This window comes from Amblyomma maculatum, chromosome 1 (genome assembly GCF_055883805.1).
Source record: "Amblyomma maculatum isolate TAMU_Amacu chromosome 1, ASM5588380v1, whole genome shotgun sequence".
Taxonomy (NCBI): Eukaryota; Metazoa; Arthropoda; class Arachnida; order Ixodida; family Ixodidae; genus Amblyomma; species Amblyomma maculatum.
In genome coordinates, this window is record NC_139344.1 from 365,745,189 (window position 1) to 365,763,100 (window position 17,912).

The following is a 17,912-nucleotide window of genomic DNA, read 5'->3' on the forward strand; positions in this document are numbered from 1 at the left end:
TTTCGGTGTCTTGCTATCGGAATTCCCTTGTAACTTAAGATGCAGGTTGAGGTGAGAATTCCGCTGGGCTCATCTTTTTGTGGCATTCGACCTCTCCACACGGAAAGCAGAGTGCTTTGAAGGCTCAGCTGGTCGCCGGGAATAGACAGGCGGCTAGAATATCGACCTCTACACCCGCTTAGGGATCACTTTTTTGCCGGCATTCTATAATCGTACCAGTTTTGAAAACCTACACGCCCTCGAAAACAAAATATGAAAGTTTCTTTCTAACGCCCCGTTAAAAATCCTCCGGCTGCTTTCTCTTCATGCGTCTCCGCCACGAAAGCGTGCTCCTCAGGCACTTTGCAGCTATGCCATTTTCCATGCGCGAAGAAAACCGTCGATCCTCACCTCTTTACAACGCGACTTATTCTAATCGCCCAGGCCGGGATTGCAGTCGCGCCTCCTTACATCTTTTCACTCCATGCAAAAGCATCATGGGTCTGGCGCCATTGCGGTGTTTCTAAGCGAAACGTGAACGTGTGCTTGCGCCAAGATGGCCGGTGGGATTGATAACCGTCAGGCCACGTTATCTCACACCTTCGCTTATAGGAAAATGCCGCATAGTATTATGTGAACTTTTCTTCTGACAGGTCTGAGACAATGATATTCGTGAGAGGTCGCCTTTATTACAACGGGGCATGGTAGCATACTTTATCCTGGTACGGACGTCTTTGGGCCTACCACAGTATCTATAAACAGGCCGCTAGTCGCCAGGCATGCCCTATTCCGCATGTATGATTATGTACGACAAACTTAGATGTTGCCTGCTGCATCAGCCTGGCGTACGATCCCCTCGAGAACGGGCATAGAAACGAAATATTGTCTGAAGAACTTACTACAGTAAAACTTCCCTTAAACGAACTTCAATGAGCCTCAGTAAAAAGTCTATTGAAATTTATTAAAATGAAAGTGCACTAAATTGAAATAAATGCGAGCAAGGTTGATTCCATTAGCATCAAAGAATATTAGGTGTCCGAATAATGTATAAACCTTTTGTAACTACGCTCATTTACCAGCAAAGAATGCAGTAACCTCTTGCAACCCTTTAGAACTTAGCCCTGCAGTGTTCTTAAAATCCCTCAGTGTGTGCAAGCTCCCGTTAACCTTGTCCGGCACAACGGTCTGCTGGGCAGCAAAGGCCCTCATTTTCTCCAAGCAGATCACTGCTTCAGCAAATCATGGTTAACTTACATGCGTACGTACGCCTTTCTTGAAGTTAAAAGCCCAACAGGGCTGATGCTCTCGCTATAACTGGCTGTGACTGTGGAGCCAACAAAGTGTGCATAGGCAGATATGGATTCGGCATGCTACAAGCTAATTTAGTTTTAAGCTAAATGACGGCCACTTATAGTCACGCGGTAATGGAATGTGGTTGTCAACGTAAAAATGTGCCACAAAAAGTGCGAGCTGTGCATGTTGAAGTGCTGAATATGACGTGGGAGATATAGAGTGATGCCGCAGAGAATGTTCGTAGTACTGAAATGAGCAATAACTGATTTCGTTAAGTGAAGGTCGTCTGTATAGCGTTCAGTAGATCTTCGGTGGGGGGATTTAATAACGTTCGTACAACTGAATTACTTTGTTTAAGTGACTTCGTTCAAGTGGTATTCCACTGTATTCGGTGCAGCATGCATGCAGTGACCCCAGCAACACTAAAATGTATTTTCAATCATCGATCACCGGTGATCAATGTGTAATGCGATGGTAAGGAAACGTCTTTGGCAACATTAAAAGCTGAAAGAAGATTGCTACAACGCAGTTACCAAATACACTGAGTCAAACATTGTGAGAGGAAAGCAGAGAAAATGTCATCTAAACATGGCATAATATGGCTGTCTCGGCTTTGATTTCTTTTAAACGGAATGGGTACTTTTTTTTCCTGCCTCATCCCAGAGTCGCACCAACGCTACTGTATATGCCTTGCTTGCAGGTATACCGTGGAACAATTTAGAACAGTGTCTTCAAGGGCATTGAAAGCAGTTGCAACGTCACAAAATGATGATTGACGTGGAATACGCATTGTTTGGAGTCTTGATGGCACTGAATCTCGGACTGGGCCTTTACTTTTCGTTACCCGGAAAGAGGCGTTCGGGAAACACCCCGGTCGAGATGTTCCTTGGGAACAGAGCTCTGCGAGCCCTACCTCTGGCTGCGTCTGTGGTTGCCAGCCTGGTTTCTTCGACCGGTTTGGTAGGCCTAACTGGGCACTTGTACGCGTACGGCTTCCACTTCACGTGGGTCTGCCTCAGCTTGGCTGCTGCTGCTCCAATAGCATCTTGGCTGTTCCTGCCAGTCTTGTACGAACTACGCGTGACATCAGTGTTCGAGGTAAGCGTCGTTCTCGCTCCTTGCTGTTACAGGCGACTGCAATACTAGATGGTGCTATAGAAAAATTGAAGTTGTCAGTTTTGGATCCAAATACATGCATTTCCAAGATACATGCATCTCCATGCTGGTCTAATAAAAATTTAGCACTCTAGCAGAGTTTATCAGAGAAACCGAAGGTGCCTTACCAAAAACATTGTAAGCGCATAACATCTCAGCAGTCACCATACTGCCCTGCTAGGTGCGTGTGAGTCTGCCACCCATGAGCAAGCGTCGTGTCCAATTCATACCCGATTTTCACCACCGAGCGCACGTAATGAAACACTGTATACTGGGTGTATACTGGGTGTTCGAGCATACGACCAATACCAAACGTCTCGGGGAGCATCTGGTGCAGTGCATTTTCAATTGTGACACTTGCAAGACTGCGCAAAAGGTGGCCTGAGCCTCTGCGAGGCTGCTGTACATAACTCATATATTAATGACTTTGGTTCCGAGCAAAACTAACCGGTCGGGGTACTTCATCATCATCATCAGCCTCTCCCATATTTCTCCACTTAACCCGGTTCTGTGCTAGCTGCATCCACTTGACCCCTGCGAACTTCTTAATCTCATCCGCCCACCTAACTTTCTGCCGCCCCCTGCTACGCTTTCCTTCCCTTGGAATCCAGTTTGTTACCCTCAGCGACCATCGGTTATCCTCTCTTCGCACTACATGTCCTGCCCATGTCCATTTCTTCTTCTTAATTTCCACTAGAATGCCGGTAACTTGAGTTATTTCTCTGACTCACTCTGCCCGCTTTCTATCTCTTAATGTCACCTCTACCATTTTTCGTTCCATAGCCCTCTGGGTTGTCCTCAACTTAAGTAGAACTCTCTGGGTTAGCCGGGGTACCCTAGTGAAAAAAGCCGTATGAGTCACAATAACCTCATACAGATTTTTCATAGTAAACTAATAAAAATTTCATTCGATCTCATATAATTCTCATAGGTTGAATGAGATTTGTATGAGATGATAAGAGATTTGTACGAGTTTAGCATGAGTTTAGTATGAGAACTTGTATGAGGTTATTGTGACTCAAAAGGTTTTTTTCATTAGAGTAGTCAAGAACCCATGCAGAAACAGGGGTATAAACTGCTCAGAATTTGGGCTCCGGGCTTCGAATTCAGCTCTGCATGCCGGTATTTGCGCAGACTATGTAGGCCTACTCCCACACTATGAATTACCAAACATGAATTTACATTTTCCAACTGAAACTCCCTTTTTAAAAAGGTGATGATAAATATTTATAGCTGCGAATGAAGAGGGCAGGTTTGTCATGCAAAGATTCCCAACGCCTGACGCCCTCTTAAATTTCAAAAATAGCATTATGTTTTAGATGCAGGCCAAGGAGATTATGCAAACAACTGAACCTGAACAAACAGATGCACTGATTTGGCAACAGTGCAAATTCAGATTCCCAATGTAATGTGTAGTGAGAAAACTTACAATCCGGAGCGACCTTCTTCTGCACTATTTTCCTTTAGCGGAAGCCAGCGAATATACATTACTGTCAATACTTCAGCAATCGTTGAGCATGCAATGCATTGATGTTTCATCTTGAGCCCAATACCTGATTGACGTAATAAGGTATCAGAGGTAGTGCATCAAGACGTTCCTGTATTTTCAATAGGTATTAAAGACTTCTGCTGTTCGGTTCTTTGAAAAAAAGCATTTATTTTATGGGCTCGTGAACTATGTCTGGGATATCAAGTTGGGAAGAAATGCGTATAATATAACCAAGCCCCAATGGAGCTGTACAGTGTGCGGTACAGTGTGACTCCGTTGAAACATCAGCTGCCATGCAGTTTCGATGAACCAGAGTGGCATTACTGCCATGTCAGCGCGCCTTCTGTTACCCTGACAAAAGGAGTGTTGCGATCTTTGCAATCATAATGTGGTAAGTGACATTCATTCCTTTTAAGTGTTATTTTGTTGACAAACCGTGTATAAATCGAAGCTACATCTAAAAATAATCCAGTGAAGGTCAGTGCCTCGGTGTCAACTAGTTCCTGAGTGTATTGTTTTTTTTTTTTTTTCAAGCGCAACAATTTCTGGTACTGGGTCACCAACTGGCTTTCATCCATATCCTTGTCTTGAGACTGTAAGCAGCACCCCTCCCCCCTCCCCCCCCCCCCCCCCCCAAACGTGGGACCAGCATAGATAATGTCTTTGAGAAGATATCCTGTAAACGCTGTTAACTAGAGATGAACTCCTCGATGACGAAAAGTTTCGTTTAAAAACTAAATGAGTTGTCTGTCCCAGACAGACCTGGAAGCATATTATTTTAATCAAAGTGTCACTCCTCTTGTTTAAATTCCACAGAATCAGCTGTAACAGAGTTCGGCGACTTTTTATGACCAACGGCATTGATTTTTAGTCATGAATCGAACCTGCGCCCTTTTTGTCCCATGAAAATATAATCCCTTTCCTGAGAGAATTTCTCCTAATTAGTGTTTTAAACCGAAAATACTAAAAACGTGGCGTAAACTTCGCTTTTCAGTACCTTCGGCTCCGATTCAATTCGGTCATCTCAATTACCACCTGTGTTATCTACGTTCTACTCACGGTAAGCAATTGAAAGTATTGCCTGCATAACAATTATGTTGATGTAAACCAGATTTTTGTCCCGTTAAACGGTTTATATAGCAGCATTCACACTGTCTTCAAGGAACATGTTTATTTCCCTTACTTAGAAGGCAGCCTGGAGTTTCACATAAGTGAAAAACTTTGCATCCCTTTGTACTGATTTTTCTCCTGCAGTGTATCATATATTTCTGAAATTCAACTCTGTAATTCAAGAAAAATAAAACTTTCACAAGGACACTTTTTTAATTTAAAAGGAGGGCGAATTGAAGGTTAAATTCAAGGCTTGGACGTATTATCATCAGAAAGAATGGTGTTACGGGCCGTTGACGACCAGCCAGCACTAATATCACATCGTAATAATTTAAATTGCCGCGGATCAAATGCAAAATGTAATCAGTTACACGGTGCAAGGCTATTACTAAACATCACAATTAATGTTTTGAGTAAATATCTTCAGGTACTGCGCTTCATTGTTGCGAATTGTGGAAATAGCGACACCTCAAAGCAATATTTGTGATCAAGGCATTCATGAAAACGGTGTCTCCCGTACTATATGCATGCAGGCAGTATTGTTGAAAATATATAAATAAATAAATAAATCTAAATATATATAAAGGAGCGAACAGTCTACGAGTGCAAGGCAAACGTTGGGTTCTTTTTGTATTTGTTTAATGTTTATACTGTTGGAATTGACAAGAATTAATGTTATGGTGCTTATCAGAATAAGGAACAATAAATACAAAGCAGAAGGACAAAAAACGCTTTAAGAGAGCACAAGAGCACAAAATTATTTATTTGCATTATTGACAGCTATTTGCTTACTTATTATTTTGCAGCAAAGCATCGGCGCCCTGACCATTTATGCAGCAAGCCTCACGATAGTGACAGGTAAGTTTAACCTGATACATGCTGTCCTGGCTGTCCTGGCTAATCGAATTGCTCCTAGGACTAGTTTAATTTCAGTAACTCTTTCCCTAACAGACACCATATAAGTCTGAGACATTATTTCTAATCATTATCGGCAAAGAGCGCTGTCATAACGCTGCTTAATTATTCTAGAGACACGTGTTTACTGACTTTGGGCCATTTATTTGTTTTCCATACTTTTATGCCAGCATTAAGATTTTCCAAACGGCGGCCATAATTCAACTTGCATCACTGTTTTCTTTTCGGCCTTCGTACGCAGAACTTGTGGGGTAGCCAATCGCGCGCATTTATCGCTTCACCTCAATGTATTTCGTGTTTCCTGCAGCTCCTCGTTTGCCAATTCACACGATCATTTATCGCCATACTGAAGCACTCGCCGTACATACCTGTCTAGCTAACATTACATGCTTGCAATGGGTCCTGAAATAAATGCGGCCGTTATCATTGATACAGCGCCGAAACATGAACCGAAAAATCAGTTCTTATGAAATTCGAGTAAATCTATTAGCTCGCTTTATTCTAACTAAAGATACTAATGGTCGCCTGAGAAGCGATAGCAATTTTAACACGAACTGCACTTCGTCAGCTAGTATCTGATTGCATTACGCGCTCACAGTATTATTTTTCAAGGTGTGCAGATGACGGTTTTCGGCGTTTATATATAAGGAAAGAAGGCAGCTGTTGATTCTTGTTTCGCAGTGAAGTATTGAGACAGCGTCGGTGCAATGCGTTCAAAACAAATAGAAAATGACTAGAATCAAAAGAACCCAGTAGTGAAAGGAACACATGGCCTTCGTGAAATTTACAAATGTTCGCAGCAAATAACTACTGACAACTTCTTTAAAAAAAAAAAAAAAAAAAGATGTATAACTAGGACCGCTTCTCGAAGACATTTCGGTCAACTGTTAAGAACTTCCGATTTCTATTATTCTCGTTTTGCCACACCGGTGTCCTTCCTTATATATAGTGTTACCACATATATGCTGATAATTTTTAAGTGTTGTTTCAATGCTCGAGAATAAGTAAATTTCATAAAACATCGAACTTAATAGCTTCTCTTTCATCCTTTTAGTGCTGACAAAAAGGCAGCAGTCTACTACTGGGGGGTTCCTTGCGTCATGTGTACCTTAGAAACACAAGTTGATTCCACGGCATCTAGGGTTTTGAAGTTATTGAACACTTGTGTTTTAGAGGGATGCTCAAAACTTTGAGCACAATATATATTAACTTGACAGCGCCAGCTAGATGATTTAGATTTGCAGAGAACAATAATTGAAAACGTTTCTTATTGTCTCGTCACTAAATTACATGTGCGTTTTAACATTTTTCATGACATCTGATGCATACATGCTGAACATAGTCACTAACGTGTGCTTGAGCACTACCACACAAACTGACATTAACGTTCTTTCTAGGTTATAGAAAACAAAACAATACGAATCATCACTAATGCTAAACTTGACGCCCGTACAGAACCAATATTTGATCAACTAAAGATACTACCTGTCACCACCTTGTGCAATTCTATTCTTACCGCATGGTATACCGTTCCGGCATGCCGATAAATGACACGTACATTAAAATCCTACATCGGTAACACTACGAACAAAAGTATACAACACACGCAGCTCTGGCTCCTGGTAGTACTTCGCACCGGAACAAATTACGGACGACAAACTTCAAAATACTGCTTACCAATCACTTTTAACTCAGAATATGCCTCGTCATTGTGAGAGCAGATTGTGGAGGTTATCGATGTGTTGTTTTTCACGATTTCTAATTCACGTGAATGTTCTCAATGTTTTGTATTCTTGGTTTTGCTACTATGGTCATCGTTACTGCTCCTGCCAAATGTCTCTCTGCAGGGTGTAGGTCTCGTCAAGCCTGCAGGAGGCTTTTTGCCTACACCCGTAGCATCGTGTATCCAATGCTGAAATAAACTTCTGATTCTCATTCCTTTCTGATGAAAAAGTATAAAATTATTTGTGCTGTAGTGGACGCTTTTTATGTAAAAAACCACATTTTAAGATTAAACGATTAATGCACTGTATGTCTAATGCACTACCTTTCACCTTCTGCGAGTTTTTGAATTGTCAAATTGTCTGATAATTATAATACTGCTGCTCGTGGAAAGCTGACATAGCTTGACGACTCGAATGGATGACGTTCGCTGCATTAGGAAAGTACGGGTTTGAAAGTAACGTCTGAAAAACCTTTTTAAATTACGGCCTTGATCAGAATTTGTTTACCTGCGTTCAAGTTCAATAATGTCAAGGCAGTTCGATCAGTAAGATTTCTTTAGAACAACTGTGTTGCAGTTTCGTTCTTCATTACTTGTGTACTCACCATATATTCCCTTGTATTCTTGTCTTATTCTCGTCTCCTATTGTTCACACGGCAATATATGGCCATGTGAATAATTTTCTTTGTGTATGAAACTCAAACGTGAGGACTAATTTAAGCTCTGTGTCGTATTAGCACATTTTTATTTCAAACCCCTGTCGCTATATTTAGCAGCATACAAATTTAACCTCGCCTTACCCGTTTCATAGCAGGAACTGTTCGGTATGCCATCAGTCAGTGAAACATTCGAGTTACACTTAAACTTCATATCTAAGAGTTCGGCTCAACAGCTTTATTGGCATCCGTTTGCCGACTGCCTTCAGAACCTGGCTTCGAGTAGACGCACATTTCGTCTAGCTTATTTCGTAACTACACTTTTTGCATCGATTACCTCACTCACGCCTAGTAGTATATTACATAAAAAAGTACACTGTAAATACAATAGTACAATTAAATGTACATTTCCGTGTCACTAGCTCGCACACTCCAGAAAAGGGGCATGGAGTATTGAATCACCTTTTTAATGGGTGCTATTCTTCTTGCAGCACCCATTCAAAGGGTGATTGAATAGTAAGATGCATCGTTTCTGCAGGGTGTGAGCTTGTGAATGGGTGCAGTGCTGCTTTCTGCAAAGATTAAAATGGTTCAGGGCTGCTTGCTGTACCCATTAAAAGGGTGTATTAGTACCTGCCCGCCCCGCTTCTGGTGGTTGTTTATTAGAGACACGAAAAAGGGGCTATTTTGTTAAAAGTGCGCCGTATATAAATAAAGCCACGATATCACTAATTAACTGATCCATAAGGATGTGCTTGCGAAGCATAAGGTATGCGCGTCGCACTCGGAATACAGGAATGCTAGGCTCAATGCTAGGCGACTCTCGCATGTCAAACTAGGGGCCGGAAAAGACAGCTCCGTACAACTCACTCATGTCAGGAGGTGTCGCAAGATCACGCCATGCGCAGAGTAATCTGTGCAGGCCGTGCTAACGGACAGCCGCGAGCGGCCAGGGACATGCTTCCAATTTTTGTGTCACAACACCAGCCACGAAAAGCTGCGGTGTCAGTTTTCTGTCATAATGGTATTATTTTTCACACTAGCTTGTTAAAACTGCCAAACTTTCATAAATCCTACATTCCTACTGCTTACTAACTGTCGCATGTTAGCACAATATCTTTGCAGTGCTGTGAAGTGCAGTGATGGTGTATTGAGATGTGTGGAATGCATCAAACATTTCAAGCATATGAAACTCAGTTGAAAAGTGTTTCAGGAAGGGAAGTGTACGAGCAAGACTTTCAAGGCCTGTGTCCAACTGAAGTATGTGAAGTTTTGGTGTTTTTTCATGTGTCCAGTACAATTCTGTGTTGGTATAGTAACAGTTGTTGATTTATGTATCCATTTTTATGTTCGTGTAATTGCTAAAATATGTATAACAGCATCAGTGTTGTATTTAGTCTATGTCATAAGTTCACTACAGTTTTGCAGTGTTTTGTTGTATTTATCTGTATAGTTGGTGACTCTTTTACGCATGAACAAACGCCGTTGATTGCACTGACCTGCTCCCTTGGCTGGGGGACGCTATGATGGTATACTCCTCCCTCTATTTCCCTCTTTTCATACCTCTACTCTACCCTCCTCCTCTAAATTATTTTTTTTTATTTTATAAAATCCCTTGTGTTACTAGACCATTTTATTTATTTTTTATGTTACTTTACTCACCCGCAATACATTAGGAGAGATTTAACTTAGGGTCTCAATCTACTCTGTCCTTACGAACTGTCGCATGTTAGCATCATCCCTAAAAATGTAACGTTTCAATATATATATTTAAGCAAGTACCGAGGAAACACTGAATAACTTTTTGTTTCTCTTACAGTATTCGGAGCTCCTCTTATGTGGTGTAATATTGGAATAGGGTTGTGCGGAACGTTGTACACAGCACTGGTGAGTATTTTAAAGCAGCTAGGTTTCGAACGCTTTATGCTGCAGCGGAATCATCTAGGTGGCATCTAATAGCTAGGTGAGGACAGATTATTGCAGACCGCAGTCATTTGCTTGGCGCTTTATCCCTTCTCGCGCCACGAGGGTTATATCCCCATGAAACATTAAATGAATCTGTAAAATTCGAAATACGTATATATATTGCCACGTGCCCAGCGCCGCGCGGCTGCCGTGATTGGCGCCGACGACTACGAAGCAGTTGTTGGCTCGAGAGGCGCGCTAGTGCTGGACTCTGTTATCGGATCATATTTAAAATTGTTTAAGGCGCAAAAAACAGACAGACACAAAGGTAAGTGACAGGACGAAGCGCCAACTCCCAACTGATTTTATTGCATGCAAGAAAACGTACTTAAATAGTTTTGTAGTCACATGCGTAGGTGTCACCTAAAGCTCAGGAACGACCTGATAAGGCGCGCTCCAGGAATATCTTTTCACGGTTATATAAAACAATTGATGTGTCGCTTACGCACATGTCGCCTTTCTTTTTGATATAAAACGCTTCTATCAATTCCCTGGCATTCTTATCTTTGCTTTTGCCCAGAATGCGCACACCAGTGAAGCATGGCTCACAATTGCGGGACGGGCATTCATTAATGTGCTTAATTATATGGGTGCCTTCCTTGTTCTGTTGTACGTTTCTCTCATGTTCCCTCGTCCGCTCATTCAAGCACCTGGCTGTCTGACCTATGTAGGAGTAGCCGCAAGACAGGGGGATTTCATATAACACCCCTTCAGCACATTTCATGAAAGGTCTCCTGTGGTTCGTTCCGCAGCCGCGTTCCTTGGTATTTTCTTTATCGGTACGGGAGCAAAGACCACCTAGCCTTCTCGGTGCAGAAAAGGTGAGCCGCACACCATGGCGGCTGGCAACTTTTTTCAAATTATGGGCCACACGATGCACGTATGGCACCACCACTGCCTTACCTCATCTCGAGGGACCTCCGGCCTAGCTCTACCAGTACCATTCTTTGTCTTGTTTAGGAGACATTCAGCCACCGCGGTCACGAGCGGACGGGGGAACCCGGCTGCAAAAAGCCTAGCCAATTGGTGATTAAAACTGTCCCGCATTTTGTGAAGGCATGACTTTTTGAGTGCCGATTCTAGGCAAAGCGAAGCAATCCCGCGTTTCACCAGTTTAGAATGGCAGGAGTCAAAGGGTAACAGCTGCTTCTTTGCACGCGGGGAATATGTCCAACAGACCCGATCACCACAGAACTCCAGCTTCAAATCTAAAAACTGTAATGAATGGTCATGGTCAGGTAGTTCGTGTGTGAATTCCATACCTTTTCCATGCTCTTTAAAGGCAGATAAAACACTGTCCACTGTTTCCTTAAGGTTGTAAAGACCTTCTTTAGTTAAAACAATCATAAAATCATCTACATACCTAAAAACTTTAAAAACCTTGTAAATGGGTAAAACTTGCTGCAAAGCTTGGTCAATACGAGATAAAAAGATGTGACATAGCACCGGTGCCACACAGGAGCCAATGCATATGCCAGATTTCTGCAGAAAAAACTGCTGGTCAAAAGTGATAAAAGTAGATTCCAGGTAAAACTGTAATAAGGTTAAAAACTCATCTATGGAAATACCAGCGGAGTTCTGAAAAGCAATCGGGTCATTTTTTTTTTCAATGCACTCCCTAACGGCTGAGAACAAGGGGCCATGAGGGACTGAATAGAATAGATCTACAACGTCCACTGAAAAAAACCTTAAACAATTTTAAATATGAACCAAAACCAACTAGCCCAGCAGCAAGTGCTTTTAGTCTGTTATCGGAGCTAGAAGCCGACCTTATTTTCGGATCCTCGTCTACGTGTACCTTCACGGCTTTCTATGGCTTGAGTCGTGATACTGTTGGAGGTACCATTAATGATCCCTTCTCCTGCGGACGACCCGACGTGGCAGCCTCTCGTGACCACTCCTGTTCATCGTGCAAGACGGCGGCTCCTAGAATTGCCCCCCTGAGACCTTCCCTTTTGATGAAGAAACCCTAGCTTCCACCAAAAGTGCAACGACACCAGCCACACGTACTACGACTGTCCTTCCCACCCCTTCGTCCTGTCTCTTCCTTCAGACATCACGTACCCTTAAGCCATTTCACGGTGAACAGTTCGAAGACGCCGAGGACTGGCTAGCTCACTACAAAAGGGTCGCGACGTTTAACGGCTGGGACAACGCTGCAAAAATGCGGAACGTCTACTTGAGCCTTGAAGACGCTGCTCGGACGTCGTTCGAGAACCGCGAGGCCACATTCGCTACGTGTGCGGCCTTCCGAAGCCAGCTCCTCGGTACGTACGCCAACAGTGACCTCCGGGACCTGACCTCTCGAGTTTAGCGTTCGAACGAAGGGGTCACTTACGTTGAAGACCTCCTGCGTCTCTGCCATCGCGCTGACCCGTCCATTAGTGAGAAGGTGCGGCACCTGATGCGCGGAGTCAGACCAGCTTTTTTCCGGCCTTGTGCAGAACCCGCCCACCACGGTCGTGGCGTTTCTGGGGGAAGCTGTGATTATGGAGAAACTGCTACAGCAGAGATGCATCCAGTACGCTCAGCCACTGAATTCCATCTCCGCACTACCGCCGACTGCCCGCACCGACTACAATCCCGGAGCAGACCTGAGCTCCCTTCGCGATCCCATTCACACCGTGGTTCGCGAGGAGCTCCAGCAAATTCATGGGACATTTCCTCCAGAACGGATTATCTGGCCAGCGTCATCCGTGAGGAGGTCCAGAACGCACTCACGATACCGATAACGGCAGTCGTTCCACCGCCACCGCCCTGCCTCATCCAGCCGATGACTTAAGCTAATGTCACACGCCGCCAAGCCCTGCTTACTACCCCTTCGCCTTACACGCTATTGACGTCGCTATGCACCCTGCGGAACCGCTGCCCCTCAGGGCAGATCGGCGCAAGGCGCCCCGTAAGACTCATCTCTGCCGCGCTCCAGATAACCGCCCTCTCTGTTCCCACTCTGTCGAGGCATATCACCTCTACCCGCTGTTCCCTTATCGCCAGATGGGCTTGAGAGGATTTTCTCCCGACAGCCCTCGTCCACGGCCCGGTCAGCGGCCTCTGGACATCGCCGAGTACGTCACCCGTCAGCGTAGTCCGCCGCATTCTCCTTTCACTCGCACTTCGCCTTCGCCTCGTGGCTCTTCACTCTCTGGGCCACGTAATACCGCTGCACACCGTGGTTCCTAGAGCCCTCGTCGGGAAGACTAGCTCCGGCGACCTTTGGAGGCGATGCCGCCGCACACTGATTCGCCGCAAACTTTCCACGGCCGCACCGCTCGATTCGCTCCGACGTCGAACGCCGAATTCCCGTCCCGTTTTTGCCCCACAGACCAGATCGCCCCGATGTCGTCCGCATCGCCGACCAGTTATGACCACCGTGTCGATTAAATTGCCGCGACGCCGACCACCCAACTGCCGTCCAGCATTCGCCGCCACACCACTCGCTTCACTCCGAGCCGACGTAGACAGGCCCTGTCAGGCCGGATCTTCCTGGACATCTCTGTTATCGTCGACACGAAGGAGGTGACCGCTTCAGATGATAGCGAAGCCGAATATCCTAACCTTAGCGGGCGGCTTACAAAGACACTGAGAAAAGTGATGACGGCATGGAACAGACTAGACATACGTACGGCAGGCGGACATGTGGTTGCACCACTGGGTATGTGTATGGTCCGGGTTATGGGGCGAGTCTGCACATTTGTCGCAACCTTTCTTGTTCTACGCGAATGCTCTCGCGAATTTATTCTTGGCATCGACATCCTTCCTCAGCACGGTGCCACTATAGATGTGCCGAACCGCTTGGTGACGTTTTCTGCCGAACTGGCTACCGAAAAGCATGAGTACCGTGGGGCCCACTCCACACTGCGAGTCGCCGATGATAGCCTCACAGTGCCACCACGCGCCAGCATCCTCTCCAGAGTTACCTGTGACGAGCCACCTCACGGCCTCCGCGTTGTTGAGCCTAACGTCTCCCTCTCACTCGCCTTGGGAGTTTCTACATCAAGAGGTCTTTGTTTCTTTTGTGGCAGAGAGACGCAGGTGTTGTCACCAGTTTCCCCAATGAACATCGACATATGTTCCGTGGCATTGTCATTGTTTACGTTGACCATCTGAAGTAAGTCGCCGAATGTTTTGCTTCAGAGGTAGCTACGCTAAGCACAGACTTGGATGATGCCGTGCAGGCTGTCGACATCAATTCTAGGCTCTCCTCCGCTGAAAAGAGGCAACTCCGGGATCTGTTGCTGGAGTTTTGTGCGTGCTTCAGGCCTTCGTCTAAATTGGAGCAAACGTCGGTCATTAAACACCGGATTACCACGCATAAAGGCACTCGACCCATCCATCAGCAGCCCTATCGTGTGTCTCTTCGGGAGAGAGACGCTATCCAACAGCTAGTCATGAAGATGCTTGCCGGTGGCGTCATTCAACCTTCAAGCAGCCCTTGATCGTCGCCTGTAATCCTCGTTAAAAAGAAAGGCGGAACACTTCGTTTCTGCGTTGACTGCCGGAAGCTTAACAGTATGACAAAGAAGGATGTCTATCCGCTGCCCCGGATCGACTCTCTCGACCGACTTCGCCGAGCCAAGTACTTCTCCATTGACCTCAGGAGTGGTTACTGGCAAATCGAAGTTGGTAAAAGGGACTGTGAGAAATCTGCCTTCGTGACACCAGATGGGCTCTATGAATTCAACGTCATCCCATTCGGGCTCTGCTGTGCTCCTGCCGCCTTCCAGCGGATGATGGACACTGTGCTCACAGGTCGTAGGTGCCAGACATGCCTTGTTTATCTCGACGACGTGATAGTCTTTTCGCCGAACTTCACTGAACACCTGTGCCGCTTGAGAACTGTTCTCGAAGCTGTCCGGTCTGCCAATCTTTCTCTCAAGCCTCAAAAGTGCCATTTCGGGTGCACCGAATTCAAGTTTGTTGGGCACATCGTGAGTCCTTATCGCATCCGAGCTGACCCTGAGAAACTTACTGCCATTGCTGCTTTTCCCTTCCCTGCACACAAAAAAGCAGTCCGGCGGTTTTTGTGGCTGTGCTCCGATTATCGCCGCTTCATCAAAAACATTGCACAGATGGCCAGCACTCTGACACTCCTGCCTCGAGATGACGCTTCATTTTTCTGGGGCGCCGAGCAGCAGACGGCTTTCGAGGAGTTACGACGCCGGCTCCAGTCATCCCCGATTCTGGCACATTTCGACGATGATGCCGACCCTGAGCTACACACGGATGCGAGCCATGTCGGCCTTGGTGCCGTTCTAGTTCAGCACCAAAACGGGGTCGAGAAAGTAATTGCCTACGCCAGCTGTTAACTTTCCCGTGCTGAGTGCAACTATTTTACCACTGAAAAAGAACGTTTGGTAGTAATATAAGCCGCTGCCATGTTCCGTCCGCACATTTACGGCTGACCGCTTCATGTCATCACTGACAATCACTCGTTGTGTTAGCCGAAAAACTTAAAAGATCCTTGCGGCCGCTTAGCACGTTGGGCATTGCGCATGCTGAAGTTTGATTTTGACGTTAATTATAAGTCCGGCCGAAAGCACACCGATGCTAATAGCCTGTTCCGCGCGCCCGTTGACCCTCCTTCGTCAGATGCCACCGACGACGATAGCTTCCTTGGAGCAGTCACTACGTCTGACCTCGTTTCCAAACAGCGCGCCGACGCTGAGCTGCGACTGATCATCGACCATCTTGAAGGTGGGCACCCTACAATATCCCGGTGTCTTGCTCGGGGGCTGTCGTCGTAATGCCTTCGCAATGGGGTACTTTATAAGAAGACTTCTGCTTCGAGTGCAAAAACATACCTGCTAGTCATACCGGCTGATCTAAGGCACGAAATCCTCCTTGTCGGCCACGCCGAACCAACTTCCGGTCATCTTAGCTTCACACGCATGCTAAACCGTGTCCGGCAGAACTATTACTGGTCACATCTTTCTCCGAGCGTTAAACGTTACGTACAGACCTGTCGACAATGACAGCGGCGACTAAAGCCCGTGCTCAAGCCATCCGGCATGTTGCAATCTATCGAGCTACCCCGCACACCTTTCTAGCAAGTGGGCATGGATCTTTTAGGCCCATTTCCTTTATCTTCGAACGGACATAAGTGAATCGTAGACGCCATAGACTACTTAACACGCTACGCTGAAACAAAGGCCCTTGCCCAAGGTACTGCCGGCGAAGTTGCTCAATTCTTTATGAACGACATAGTGTTTAGACACAGTCCATCGTCGGCCATTATTACTGACCGAGGAAAGGCGTTTACATCTCGGTTACAGCGGGACACCTTAACTCTCAGCCATACCGAGCATCGCACCACAACACCGTATCACCCTCAGACAAATGGAACGGAACCACTAAACAAAACGTTGGCGGACATGATCTCAATGTACATCTACGTTGAACATAAAGTGTGGGACGAGACCCTGCCCTATATCACCTTCGCCTACAATATGGCGCCGCAGGAAACCACGAAGTTTACACCATTCCGCCTCGTTTATGGCAGGTAGACCTGCACGATTTCGGACGCGATGCTGCCGTACGGGGATAAAGCGGCCGAACCCGGTGCCGTCCACTTCGCGGAACAGGCTCAGCAAGCCCGTCAGCTGGCCCGCTTGCACAACAAGGAGCAGCATATATACCACCAACGTCGACACTATAATCTTCGGCACTGGGCAGCCCACTACGAACCAGGGGCCCAAGTGTGGGTGTGGACCCTCGTGCGCCACAAAGGCTTGTGCGAGAAACAGCTCCACCGGTATTTCGGACCCTATAAAATCCAGTGCCGCTTAAAAAGCGTTAATTACGAAGCTATTCCAGATGGAACTGTAATCGTCAGTGTTCAGCGTCAGCGGCCTGAAATTGTGCATGTGGTGTGCTTAAAGCCGTACTGTTCGCGTGACTGAGCGCTGTGTCAACATCGCGTTTCGTTACATTGACGCTTTTTGCACGTTAGACCTTGAGTTATTGTACAGTTCACCTCACACCTAATTTTTTTCCTCCTCTCACCTTGTCATCGGGACGATGTTCTTCTTTCACGCGTAGGGGGGAGGGGGGCAGGGAGGGGGGGGGGGGGAGGATAATGCCTCATGCATAGCGCCGCGCGGCGTGGTGCAACGACGACGAAGCGGCTAGTGGCTCGAGAGGAGCGCTAGTGCTGGACTCTGTTATCGGAGCTAGAAGCTGACCTTATTCTCGGGTCCTCGTCTACATGTACCTTGACGGCTCTCTGTGGCTTGAGTCGTGACAATATACGTGTGTGTGTATGTGACACGCACACACACACAGACACATGCACGGACGATGTCTTTACACGTAGCGGGGAGGGAGGCAGGGAGGGGGGGGGGGAGGATAATGCCTCATGCATAGCGCCGCGCGGCGTGGTGCAACGACGACGAAGCGGCTACTGGCTCGAGAGGAGCGCTAGTGCTGGACTCTGTTATCGGAGCTAGAAGCCGACCTTATTCTCGGGTCCTCGTCTACATGTACCTTGACGGCTCTCTGTGGCTTGAGTCGTGACAATATACGTGTGTGTGTATGTGACACGCACACACACGCAGACACACGCACACACGCACGCACACGCACACATGCGCACGGACACACACGCGCACGCATTCTGCGGCCGTTACTC

General features: G+C 46.2%; 1 pseudogene across 1 annotated transcript in view; it reads left to right on the forward strand.

Annotated features, from left to right (window-relative positions):
- Window positions 1–1,977: 1,977 nt before the first annotated feature.
- Window positions 1,978–17,912, forward strand: part of LOC146208025 (sodium-coupled monocarboxylate transporter 2-like) — a 49,790-nt pseudogene continuing 33,855 nt past the window's right edge. The window contains exons 1-4 of the transcript XR_014704651.1: window positions 1,978–2,370; window positions 4,911–4,976; window positions 5,833–5,884; window positions 10,140–10,207. The product of XR_014704651.1 is annotated as a sodium-coupled monocarboxylate transporter 2-like (transcript). The remainder of the gene's footprint in view (window positions 2,371–4,910; window positions 4,977–5,832; window positions 5,885–10,139; window positions 10,208–17,912) is intronic.